This window comes from Cyprinus carpio, chromosome B7 (genome assembly GCF_018340385.1).
Source record: "Cyprinus carpio isolate SPL01 chromosome B7, ASM1834038v1, whole genome shotgun sequence".
NCBI lineage: Eukaryota > Metazoa > Chordata > Actinopteri > Cypriniformes > Cyprinidae > Cyprinus > Cyprinus carpio.
Genome location: NC_056603.1, coordinates 41,865,250 through 41,878,759, shown reverse-complemented (window position 1 = coordinate 41,878,759; position 13,510 = coordinate 41,865,250). Strand labels below are relative to the sequence as shown.

Below are 13,510 nucleotides of genomic sequence, written 5' to 3'. Positions count from 1 at the left end.
ATGTCTTTGAAACTTCATACATTAAGGTAACGCTTTATTTTAAGATGTCCTTGTTACACGTTACGTGTACTTACTATTATAATGAAAATAAATTATGCATAATTACATGAAAGTAACCCTAAGCCAAACCCTAATCCTAACCCTAGCCAAATATTAAGTACATGTTGTTCATTAATATTATTCAGTACCTAAATGTATAAATACACTGTAACAAGGACACCTTAAAATAAAGTGTAACCTGCATTAAATATATTTGTAATTACACATTAGTAATGATGAAGTTGCACTTCAGTGGATTTAAAATATAAATATGAAATTTAATATAAATACAGTTAAAATTGCTGTTCAAAACTGTTACAATTATTATCAAGTACTTTACATATGCTTTAGTATGTTGCTTAAAAAATCAAAATAAGTGTACTTGAAAAGTTGACAAAAGATTATTAAAACTGATAATTCTTTAAAAATTGACTTAAGTGTGTAAAGAAACAGTCATTAAAGTGTCTCTTTTTAAGTCACTTAAGTGGGTTTATTAACAGTTAAATATCAGTACAGTTCATAAATATACACCTTTAACATCTGAAGTAGGCTATACTAAAAGTGCACATTCAGTTTCACAAGTCTTCATTTGTCAAATGTGCAACATAAGACCAGACATGTGTTTAAGAAAAATAATTTGAATGTTGTAAAATGTAACTTTTTGCCACAGTCTCACTTTCCTGATTGTTTCCTTGAAATCGATTTAAAAAACAAAAGTTTCAAATGCTGCTTTCAGAGAACCATGGCTGTCAAACAGGCATGAGGTGATTGGTCTGGTCCAACTGCTCGACTATGTGCCAGAAACACTATATGATAAAAACATGAGGATTAGTAAGAGTGCAGCTGATATTACACAGGCACAAGTTCTAGCTACAGTTTTGGCTTCACTTGCAGGAATGATGGGATCGCTTTACACAGAGTTGTGGGAATGAAAAATGCAACCTCCTCACAAAGCACTGCAATCAGAAACCTGGAAAGGTAGAAGCAGGCTGTGCCGGAGACACAGATATGAGCCTGTGTCAATCCCTCACATGATAAAATGGCCAACTAAGTGAGTCTGTATGACCACGATGCACAAATAGAAGTATTATTGTGTCACCAGATATTCCAGACATGATTAAGATGCTATGTGGTCAGTTTAGTGACGAGGCTGTAACTGCAGAGTTGCTTCATACTGTAAGAAGTGTGTGTTTGGAATATAATACTACTGTACTGCATATATTTGCAAGCTACAACAGTATTTTTTTTTCCCATTCAAAATGGATGCTAGAAAATGTGAAAACAGAATGTAACTCAAAATTTGCAAACAAAAGTATGCTGTAACTATTTCTGACGTTCTGACAACTTTAAAATAATCAAAATAATTTAAAATTATTTTTAGGGATGCACTGTAAATACTGACTGACAATGATAAGCCGATAATTAATTTAGGTATGGCTGATAATCAATGAATGGCAGATACTATAGTCAATAGTCAAGTAAAACCAAAACACTGAAAATACAAGTAAAACCAATCGTTTTAGGTGTTACAGGTGAGTTTACGCATCACATCATTGTAATGTATAAAAAATGTTATATTTTGAATTTTGAGGATAATTACATTTATAAGTGAGCCTAGATGATAGCAAAGATAATCAAATGTGCATGCACAATTAAACATCCCGTATTTAATACAGAATAATTCTAAAGAAATACCAGTAATCAAAATGGCATGGATATATTGTGCATCTCTAGTTGTTTTGCATTTATTTAATTGATTCATTAATTAATTTGATGTAAAAATATTTTCACAGTCTGATCAGATAAAGAATCATATGGGAGATGTTTTATATTACCGCTATTCCCAACCTTTTTTTTTTTTTTTTTTTTTTGTCAGTCAAAACCCATAAACACAAAATATTTATAAAATATTTGATTGAAATACCATCGCAGATTTTAAATTAATATTTCAATAATTTAAGGAAACATTATTATTTTTATTATTATTACGTTTTTTTGTTCTTTAATCAACACAATATTAGTGTACAGACATGTTAATTGTACTGCATTAATAATGTATGCTTTTTAATGCTTGAAACATTAAAATATTGAAATCAGAAGGCCAAATTTAGTGCATAGCATTATGGCAGGTGTTCTCAAACTTTTATTTTTTATTTTTTGGTCAGTCAAAACCCTTAGATGTAAAATATTTATAAAATATTTACCTAAACTAACCCCTAGAAGTTAATATTTCAATAACGTAGCAACATTGGCATATTCATGGTACTCTGATGTTGGTTAATGCTCACATGACATGCAAGGAAACCTTTTTAAATCTTTTAAAAGTATTTTATTATTATTATTATTTAATTTTTTTTTTCTTTTTCTTTTTTTATTATTACAATACTTTTTTTTTTTAGTTTTGTTCTTTAATTAACACAATATTAGTGTGTGGATGTGTTAATCATGATGTGTTAGTAATGTGTAACGATAAAAATAGGAAATGTGTATTTTTGGTTTCTTTAAAACGCTTGTTCTCTTTTTTGCCCTGGTGCTTTATTTTAGGCACACATAAAATACTGTTTATAGCCTGTATTGCCAGTCTTGTACTGTTATAATTAGCTTTGCTTTACAGCCAGAAGTCTCACTGTGAGTTACCATAACCACCTCTTCCACTCTTAGACACCCTTTTCTCTCTTCCAAATCAGCAGGGGCAGACAGACGCTCTGAGAAAATGGAAAGTGTTCTCTTTTACCCCAGTGGTGTCTCTCTCTCCAGTAGTTGCGGTCGCCTTATATAGCACATGCTCTTCCCGAAATAACTTCCATTTCAGGGGAGTACAATGGACGGAAGGAATCTCACCCATGCAGCCAAAATGATTCCACGCAGAGAACCGGCATGCGTCATCCCAAAATTATCCCTCTGTAACGTCACAGCCCGGTGGCCTCGCATGGGCGGACGCAGCGATGGGACCCGTGCCAGCGTGAGTGTGTGCGGCTCTGACGTCTCGATCTGACGGGCACCGTGCCAGTGAGCGCTTTCTGTGCAAATGAAAAGGCACGCGGTGAGAGATTCGGACCGATCAGTTACTGACTCGGTCGGTATCTGTGAGAGGAGTCATAAATAGTTGGATTTGATTTACCACATGCAGTCGTGAGATCGCATCCCGGCTCAGTCAAGGGCAGGGTATTCATGTCAGTGGCTCATCTGATATGGAAGGAAGACAGGGCCAAAAGTCTTTAAATGAGATATCTGAACTTTGACTGCATTAACACACACTGTTTGTCCATGTTAACATGACAAAATGCACAACATTCAAAGAAATTGCTGTATTTGAGACTATATTTGCATTATATGTATACTGGATTATAAGTATACAAACACCAAACATCATGTTTATGCATGAAAAATGTTGTAATGGTACACTGGTATGCACATATATTTATAATGCATCAGTACGTTGTGTGCAGGGCTGGACTGGGACAAAAAATCCACCCTGGCATTTTTTGGTCCAAGCGGCCTACCACTATGTTCAGAATTGGTCCAGTTGGACAGCACCCGTATATAGCCTTGTTTAAAATAAACACTCACACACACAAATTTGGACCCCATAAAATATGGAATACCAGGTACACACTAACACTGTGTGTGTACCTACTGTGATAGTGGACACGTGTACTCGCTCACTCCTGACTTGCTGTTAATAGTCAGTCTATCTACAAAAACTAGAGATTCACTGATCATGATCTTTCATGGACAATTCTGATTGTCAGCAAATGGGCTGATTCTGATACCAATTGCTGATTTTTTATTATTTATTTAAGCAAGAGACAAGAAAGAATGAAAGAGTGCATGAACAAGCTGTTTATCTGTTCTACTACAGACCGAACTGGCCTTTAAAATTATGCTAAAAATGTAAATTCACTCTCTGCCAGCAGGTGGTGCTTATGGAACAGGCAATACAGCGTTTCCTGGGTTACAGCTGTAAACAAAGCAGAGCTACACTTATGAACAATTAGTTTAATATGCATCGTTCAGCGGCAAGATAAGAAGAAAATGCCTTTTAAACTTTTCTAAAGACAGTTAGTTTCCCTCAGAGATACATTCATATAAACTCCTACCCCCAACTGTATCGCGATTTGTTTTTCATCTCATCTGATTTGAATAGCCACATCTGTTTTCAATCGGTTCGTGGTGCATCGTTACATACCTACTCTTTATCGTGTCCCGTCTCTGGCCTCTGTTAACGGCCTGTTTACAGGCTTCATAATATTTCCACGTATTTACAGGGGTGGAGTTTTTTGAGACCATCTCTTTGATGGATGAAGTGGGGAGGGGTGAAGCGTCTTTATATAGGCGGAGCAAAATATTTCATCACACTGTCTATAGCATGTTGTTATTGGGTGGTTTACGCTGTCAATACAGACAAAGCAATGGGCCACTGGCTGCTCGCTGTCCCTGCGTGATGGCCCTTGGCAAAAAAACAAACAAACAAAAAAAACCCCAGAGAGGTAAATATGCTTTAAAAAGTATTACTCATTCGAACATGGCCAGAATGTGTGTGTGTTTAGAGACATGTTCAAATTCGTCATCTTAATGCGGTAAAAAATGTGCGTCTTAACACATACTACAGCGATGTGCCAAAAAATGATGCCTTAACATGGCCAGAATGTGCTTGTCTACACATACAAAAGAAACATTTGAGGAATTGCTGTGTTAATGTGGATGAACAGTTTGTGTTGACACAGTCAAATTTCATGCCTTTCGTTTAAAGACTTTTGGCCTCATCGGCTTTCCATAATCTGACATATTGAATGCCTGTGATGTAACCAAGGTCCTCACTTTAGCTCGTTCCCCATCAGACGACTCAGCAGTGGCGTAGACGTGTGTGTGCGTGTGTGTTTGCGTGTCGGGTTATGGATGTGCCCCCTAAGAACAGCGCTGATCACAGAGTAGCATCTCTTTTGCTCCCTGCCATTTTTAAATTATTGACTGCAGATGCTGCCAGCCTCCATAAGATCATTCTGGCCCCTTTCTCTCCCTCGAGCCGGGCACATGGTGGCTGGGTTATTAAAAGCAAATCAAATTTCCCAGGATTGTTTCATCATCCTGTTACTTTTCCACCATGTACTTACACTGTGGTGTTCCTGTTTGAAGATAAGCTATATATTTGGCTCCGTTCACATGCTCATGTTGGTGTATGTTTGTGTTTATCAGTGGAGACTGGATTTCAATCTGGATTGGATATCATGGATTTTCATTGCAGCTGGGCATTTACCAGCAGGTAGAGTAGAATAGAATATACTTTATTGTCCCATTTTTGAGAAATTTGACTCGATTTGCTGTTGTATCGCCACCCTCCTTTTTCCATTGCCAAATATCACAAATGGTGCTCACAAATTTTACACACTTCTCGCTATTATGCCAGTTACAGTATGTGTGAACACTTTCGAAGCTTGTTTTTGCTTTTTGTCTCTCTCTCTTTCTCATACAGGGCTATAAAAAAGTAGCCTGTAAACACCTTCAAGTGTTTAGAAAGTCAATTTCCCTCAAACTGTATGGACTAAATTCAAATATTGTTGGTTATTTTTGTCTAATTTCTTTTCTTTTTCTTTCTTTTTTTTATACTTTTTTATTTTATTTTTTGCCATTTTTTAATAAATGATTTTTCTTTCTTTCTTGCTTTCTTTTCTTTCTTTTATTTAATTTTATTTTATATTTTTTAAACAAAAATGGACTTCATTCGATGAGTTCAAGGGGTCAAAAAATGCCTGTTTGCAGTCAAAATGAACCGACTGTAGGAACTTATAGCTATATTTTAGCCACAATGCTTTTCTGCAGTTTCTGGAGGTTTTATGAAGGTAAAGATAGTCTTGTTTTCTGTGATATCAAAATGAAGTGAGTTAATGATTAAAACTCAAAATAAAAATGCCAGTGGGCACAGAAAAATCAACTTAATTTAGGTGAAAACAAGTTTTCATATTTCACTGACAGATATTTGTTCTTGTACATTAAACATAAACTCACTTAATTTTGTTCAATTTCTCAGAAAACAAGACTTCATATCCTCATTTTGCTTCTCAAGTAAATGTATCTTGATTTAAGGATATTTGTATTGGAAAACGTGACAAAAATACTAAGGACGATACTTTTTTTTTTCTTCTTTCTTCTTTTGCAGTGCATGCAATATTTTAATTCCATGACTTTATGAATATGAGTCTTTCTTCTCTAATTGAAGACCTTTTAACATTTACAGTTTTTCTCAGTCGCTTTGGTACATTTCTCGAATCATCCTTGACATTTGCAAAACAGTAAGTGCATTTCTCAAAACAACTCGTACAAATAGCAAAACACCATGGAGTATGGAAAAATAAAAAGCCAGTCTCTTGCTCAAAATCCTTAGTTCATCTCTCAAAAATAAATATCTGTGTCATGAACATGTCAGTGCCATCAGATTGACAAAGTCCTTGTGTCATTGTGTACGCATAGAAATATGTTGTCAATAAACAGGTGTACTCTGGAGGGATGTTCTGATGTAAACTATGGCAGCATTTTGGATGAAACGTAGTTACTTGTACTGAACAGTATGCCATATTCTTTTGTATGCCATATATCCATTTCAAAAGTACAAATTTACACATTACTGTATGTGGGATATTGATTGAAAGTTCAAAATAAGTAGAATTCCCAGTTACACTTTTACTAGTGTAAAAAAAAACCTTTACACTGTCATTGTGATATAGAAAAGCAAAAAGAAAATATGGGCAACAAGATGAAAATAAAAATAAGTCCACTGTCAGAATTTGTACAGACGCTTTTGTTGTGTTGTCTATGCAGTATATGCTTTCCAACTGAAGATTCATGAGATATTTGAGCTATTTCAGAGAAATGGTTTATCATTGGCTGATCTACATTCTCTTCATTAGTCAAGATTCACTTGCACAATTCATGCTAAATTTACAAAACAAGTCTAATAATCATTGTAAAAAAAAAAAAAAAAATGTGCTCGACAGTTTGACAACCTAGATGAACCTTTAGCCTTTAATGACTTATACATGAACTAAAAACTATGTTTGAGAGGGGTAATGACTATTGCAAAGAAAACTATATAATACTTTTGAGCAACCTACATTAGCAACTGATAATGTAGGAAACAGCAGACAAATGTGCATAATCAATTGCATGATTGTTCGCAAAAAAGAATGAGAAACTGGTTTATGATGTGTATAATGACTAGATGATGTGGAGGTTGTACAAGTAGTTTTGAGAATTTTATTTCTGATTTGAGAAATGCACCAAAGCAACTGAGAAAAACTGTAATGTAAATGTTAATGCAAAAAGGCGACTTTAAATTATTTTAAATGTAAATACCAAATTTTCACAAAAAGTAGCTGGATAATATCCAAATGTATGTTTTCTAAGCATGTAATATTTTATCAGGTAGAAATTGTGAGTGAAATTGGAATTTTTGGGAAATTTTTTTTTAATTTTTTTTAGCTTATTTTTCAAAGCACTTTATCTGATTAATTTAATGAATTCAGAGTTAATCCTAATTATTGCAAAAGTAGTACTGAAATTCCAAATTAATGTTGAAAAAAAAAGTTGGCTGTTGTTTGTCAAAAGAGAAGTATGAGGATTTTTAATGCTAAATCAAATACTTTTTAAAATCATAAATAATCGTAAATGAATCAAACAAAAACAAACAAATTAATCATAAATACATTTAACTCTTCTTAACAGAAAAAAAAAGTATCATTCACAGCTGAAGAACAACTGCCTTACAAATTCTTCTACTTTTTTATGAAGCACAACGTTGACCCAATATGCTTTACAATAACCACAGTAAGTAAAATTTCTTAACACGTGCAAAGTAAAAGTAAAAAAAAATAACAGGTTACACATCCATGTTTTTGCAGGTTTAAAACAAGCCACACTAGGTTTAAGAAGCAGTACTAGCGTTGGCAAACACCACTAATTTGGAAATGAAATGACAGACATTGAGATTGACCAACAATGACAGCTTAGCACATCTTGAGGTCATCTTGATCGTTAAAAATAGGAGTAAAATAATCAGCAAGGAAGGTCTTACCTCCAGCCTTCATTTACTGAGCCGTAGTGGTGAATCACATGCCCCTTATCACAGAGACTGAACAATGGCAGGCGTTCAGACCGTTCAACTGGGTTTAAGAGAGATAATAACAAGGACGCTAACCATTTATTTTGTTCTAATATGGCAACTGTGTCAGCAGCAAAGTATGAGAAAACAAGCCATTTCATTGTAAAGCAGCACACAGTCGCTCCAGGCTCTGTCACTTTAACGGTTTTGTCTATTACTGGCTTGATTTTAAAGTCAATATAAAGGATTCTCACATTGTGACTTTAATTGCAAAAATTCTCTTTTTACGAGGTTCTCTTGAAGTTCAGCGTTCAGGTTTATTTGTGTGTACTGGCTGGAAGTGGCTGTTTTAAGACTGCTCCTCGCCTGCAGCCATGTTCCTTTTAGATTCCTCATCTCGCCTCTTGATCTCAGCGCAGGTAAACAAACCACTTTCAAACCCTAGGAGGTTTTTGACTCTTCATCCAAACCAGAGTGAGAGGCTCCATAGGCATATGATAGATAGATAGATAGATAGATAGATAGAGTAGATAGATAGATAGATAGATAGATAGATAGATAGATAGATAGATAGATAGATAGGTAGATAGATAGATAGATAGATAGATAGATAGACAGACAGACAGACAGACAGACAGACAGACAATAGATAGATAGATAGATAGATAGATAGATAGATAGATAGATAGATAGATAGATAGATAGATGATTAGATAATAGATAGGTAGGTAGGAGGGTTTAGGTAGTAGGTATAGATAGATAGAGAACATATTTATTATGGAAATAATATACTTCAACAAAAAATAATTAAAACCGAAATAAATACACTTCTAAAAAGAACATATTTATTATGGAAATAATATACTTCAAGCAAATATACTTTAGTGTGAACTAAATGTTATGTTTTCAGACACTCACAGTAATTTATGATAACCGAAATCTATTTTATTCTCATCAAAAAAAAAAAAAAAAAAAAAAAAACAAGCATTTGAAACAGTTTTCACTCTGTATTGACTGTTTTCACAATTATTAATAAAGAAATCGCAAACTTTTAAGTAGAATGACTAAAATAGTATATTCTTATAAACCATACTCCAAGAATCAGTGGACACATTTGTAATGAAGTTGCAATTTAGTACTTCTAAAAATATTAAAGGGGTCATATGACGTTGCTAAAAGAACATTATTTTGTGTATTTGGTGTAATGCAATGTGCTTATGCAGTTTCAGATTAAAAAACATTATTTTTCACATACTGTACATTATTGTTTCTTCTCAAGACAAAAACAATAAAACCCATTACAAACAAGGCATTTGTCGCATCCAGTGGGGACATAATTACTTATTATAATGACTAATACTGTCTTTTTAAACATAAAAAAATGATCGGAGAAATGACAAACAACAAGTGCTACTCTACACTGCTTAAAACTCGCGTTTGAATAATCAGTGGAAAATTCTTTAAATATGAAAACGTACCTGCAAAAGTCCTTGCAAATTTGGAATTGCCCCACTTTATAGACAGAGACACCAGCATTGTAGGCTAATCTCATAGGAAACAGTCCTCATCCTTTGTAAAATGCGCTGCACACATCTGAATATTTGGGTTGAACTGTTCTGGAACAGTGTTGTAAATACAACTTAACCACTGATTTCTAGTCGTGTCCTCTTTTGGAGGGCCAAACAAAGTTGTTTTGCTTTTGGGGCGGCGTTATGCAAATCTTCATACACAGTGATGTAGAACGAGCCATTTTAGGAGGGCGTGGTTGACTCTTAACCTTTATAAAGAATATCTCTTTGGATTTGAGACTTTAGTCTTTGCAACTTTACAGACCTCCTTTATAAAGCAAGAGCCTTTAATACTCCAAAGAGAAAGGAAAACTTGAAATCGCGTCATATGACCCCTTTAACATGTGCTTTAGTATGTCAACACATCAAAATAGGTGTACCTCTTTAAAGCACAGCAAAAGATGATTCAAATATAATTTTAAATGTAAAGCAAAATCTAACCTATTTGAAAGGAGAAAAAAAGCATTAAAAGCATGCAAAAATGTTTACCGTTGACTGTGTAAGGTTCATTAAATGCGTGAGTTGTTCATGTAGATGTCAGCGTGTTATTTAAGGAGTCACTGTTACAGCTGCACAGACAGATTGAGGGCACATGACAGCGATGACTGATAGTATGACCACAGCCTGTCACCGCTCGGCCGACTGCCTCTTGAGCCACATGAAGAGCGTTTTCTTAGTGGGGGAGTGTTAAAGGTGTAAATGAAGAGTGTTGCTATTAATCCATATCCATGACTCACCCGACATTTAGGGCAAGGCAAGCAGGACTCAACAGTACGGTCGACCTGATGAGAGAGGGACAACAAAAACAAGATTCAACATTATTTTTGCAGTTGTTTTAAAGGTGATGTAGTCTATAGCTTGCTAACATAAATGAGAATTTGTTAAATATCTTGGGAGAGTCTTAAAAAGTATCCATTAAAATAATATAAAAATATTATTCATCATACACCAAATTCCAACATAAAAAATAAAAAGTGCTTTTATGATTTTATAGCTGACATTGAGGGATATAAGGTGTGTGATTCTCAAATATTACCACAAATGAACAAAAATAAAATAAGTTAATAAATTATACACACACACACACACACACACACACACACACACACACATGGTTTTTATACACACACCTACACACACCCTACACACCCTACACACACACAAAAAAACACACACACATAAGGCACCCTCTCCTTGTAATACCCTGGTGTCACACACACCTGACACAAAACACACACACACACACACACACACACACACACACATATTGCAGGTGCACTTGTACAGTATTTTAAATCTTAAAAGTATATTTGTAAAAAAATGGTTCTTGCACACCTAAGTACACTTTTAAAAAGAACACTTTATAATGTCAAATCAAAAGTTTACTTTAAACTACATTTTAAACAATTGTTTTAATTAACATTTGTCATGCTTTAAACTTTAAACTTAATATACTTAATTACAACTTCATCATGACAAATGTGTAATTACAAATATATTTACAGTAAATACATGACATACAAGTTTCAGTGACATTAATGGTAGTTTATAAATGTTTGTCAGTACAATCCACACTACATTTTAACCATATTTTAATGATATAATAAGCAATTACGTATGAAGATGTACTTAAGTCCTACTTGAGTGGGTCAAAAAGCCCTCTAAATTTCAGCTTTTCACATTTAATATAAATTTAGGTTACACTTTATTTTAAGGTGTCCTTGTTGAAGTGTAATTATATATTTAAGTACTGAATAATATTAATTAACTACATGTACTTACTATATGTTTAGAGTTAGGATTAGGGTTCAGCTTAGGGTTACTTGCATGTTATTATGCATAAATTGTTGTTATTATAATAGTAAGCACATGTAACGGGTAACAAAAACACGTTAAAATAAAGTGTTACCTAAATTTACACTATAGTACATTTGTATTTAACTGCAATTAACATGCAATTAATGTTGGAAAAAATATATAAAAATTGCACTTAAGTATATTCGTAAGTATACACTTAAGTGCTCCCTAAACATGCTTAAGTGCACTCGTTTTTCACAAGGAATTGAAATGTATTTATGTTTATTTCTGGCCAGAGAAAAATTACTTTTGAGCCCTGCAATGGATCATGCCTAGGAAAACTCTTGACAAAGTAATTGTTGTACATTTATAACAATATTTTGCACATATAGAATCGAATTGTTAATAATGTAAATCTATATATGGGTAATAAGAAAAGTGTTTTTTGTTATAAGCTCTTACAGCCTTAGGCTACAGAAAGAACGAGGTAGTGGTTTAATATCAAAGAGTGATTGTGACGGCAGCATTTGACTAGATCTAGCGCTGAGCTTCTGTGACTGAAGCGTCATGAAATATTTATGTGCCTCATCATTTTTAGGTGGCCATATTCCAGTCATTTCAAGGAAACTAAATGGAGAACCACAGAGCATAATGCATTCTTATGACTCTAAGCCTACTTTATGTATGGTTTTCCTCATTTTTATATAATATTACTCATAAACACTCGCCATTAAGCCAGAGAATTGTTTTGTATCATCTCAGGTCAGAATGAATACATCTCACAAACGCAGCCATATTTTTGCGCATTGTAGAGCATGCATTGTGGATCTATTCACAATTCACAATACTTGCATGCTTGTGCCAATCAGACAACAGTCCTGCAGCCGGTGTGCCAAAACCTGCAGGAGACCCAATATGGGCCATGCTGAGTGTAGTTTATCTTCACAAATAATTGTAGCAAGGAAATAGGAAAAAGCCGCAGTGTGAGTCAAAGGAACCCGAAATAAACATTGCAGGTATGGGGTACGTGCTGCAGCGCTGCTGTATTAGAATAACAGTGCCAGCTTGAGTAGACTGTGATTGCAGCTGCCCAATACCGTACATCAGCAGGACTTACGGCTCAGAGCGTTTCACTGCCAGCGGAAGCTATTCTAGAAATACATGGAGAGTGTTCACCATCTCTGGTGACCAGCTACATTTTTACATGGATTTTATTAATGCATTCATACGGTCAGCGGTCCAGCGGTCACGTTGCTAACCTAAATGCTGCCAGTTCAAACCCCCAAATGAATTATGAATAAACTGTGTGTTTTGTTGGGCAAATTTACATCTGCTTACTGGTAGAGAAAAGCTTTAATAAATAAATAAATAAATAAATATATATTATGTAGGTAAACTGGGTTAAAGTGTGTGTGTGTGTGTGTGTGTGTGTGTACTGGTATTCACTATGTTATGAAGGAGGATATATACACAAGGATATAGCTAGTAATACCAGTAAATTTTGACCTTGTGGGGACATTTTTTAGGTCCCTATGAGGAAACAAGGTTATAAATGATACCAAAAAAATTTATTTTAAAATTCAAAAAAAGGATAAGGGGATACAAAATACAGTTTGTACACTATAAAAACCATTACGCCTATGGAATGTCCCCATAAGGACAGGAATACCTGTGTGTGTGTGTGTGTGATAATGTCCCTCTGTGTGTGTGGTTCAGTACTCATCAAAATAGGTTGAGCAATGGAAACTTTTTTTAAAAGTTATATAAAAATAAACACTAATAAAAAATTAACACACAAAAATGGAAACTTTTTTTAAAAGTTATATGAAATTCAACACTTATTTGAATTTGTTGTACAACAATAATGTATATATATAGATTAAGAAAACATTAACACATTTAAAAAAAAAACTGAGCAAATTTACTAAAACTACTTGAACTTGAATAACTTAAACTTACTAAAATATTAACAAACATACAAAAAACACAAACTGTAATGGATCGCAGTGAG

The 13,510-nt window shown here is 34.2% G+C and overlaps 1 long non-coding RNA gene across 1 annotated transcript; it reads right to left on the bottom strand.

Annotated features, from left to right (window-relative positions):
* Positions 1 to 2,905: 2,905 nt before the first annotated feature.
* LOC122138046 lies at positions 2,906 to 8,526 on the bottom strand. The gene is made up of 3 exons (XR_006155279.1): positions 8,108 to 8,526; positions 3,161 to 3,225; positions 2,906 to 3,059 (listed from the first exon to the last, which is right to left on the bottom strand). It is a non-coding gene; the product is annotated as an uncharacterized LOC122138046 (long non-coding RNA).
* Positions 8,527 to 13,510: the final 4,984 nt, after the last annotated feature.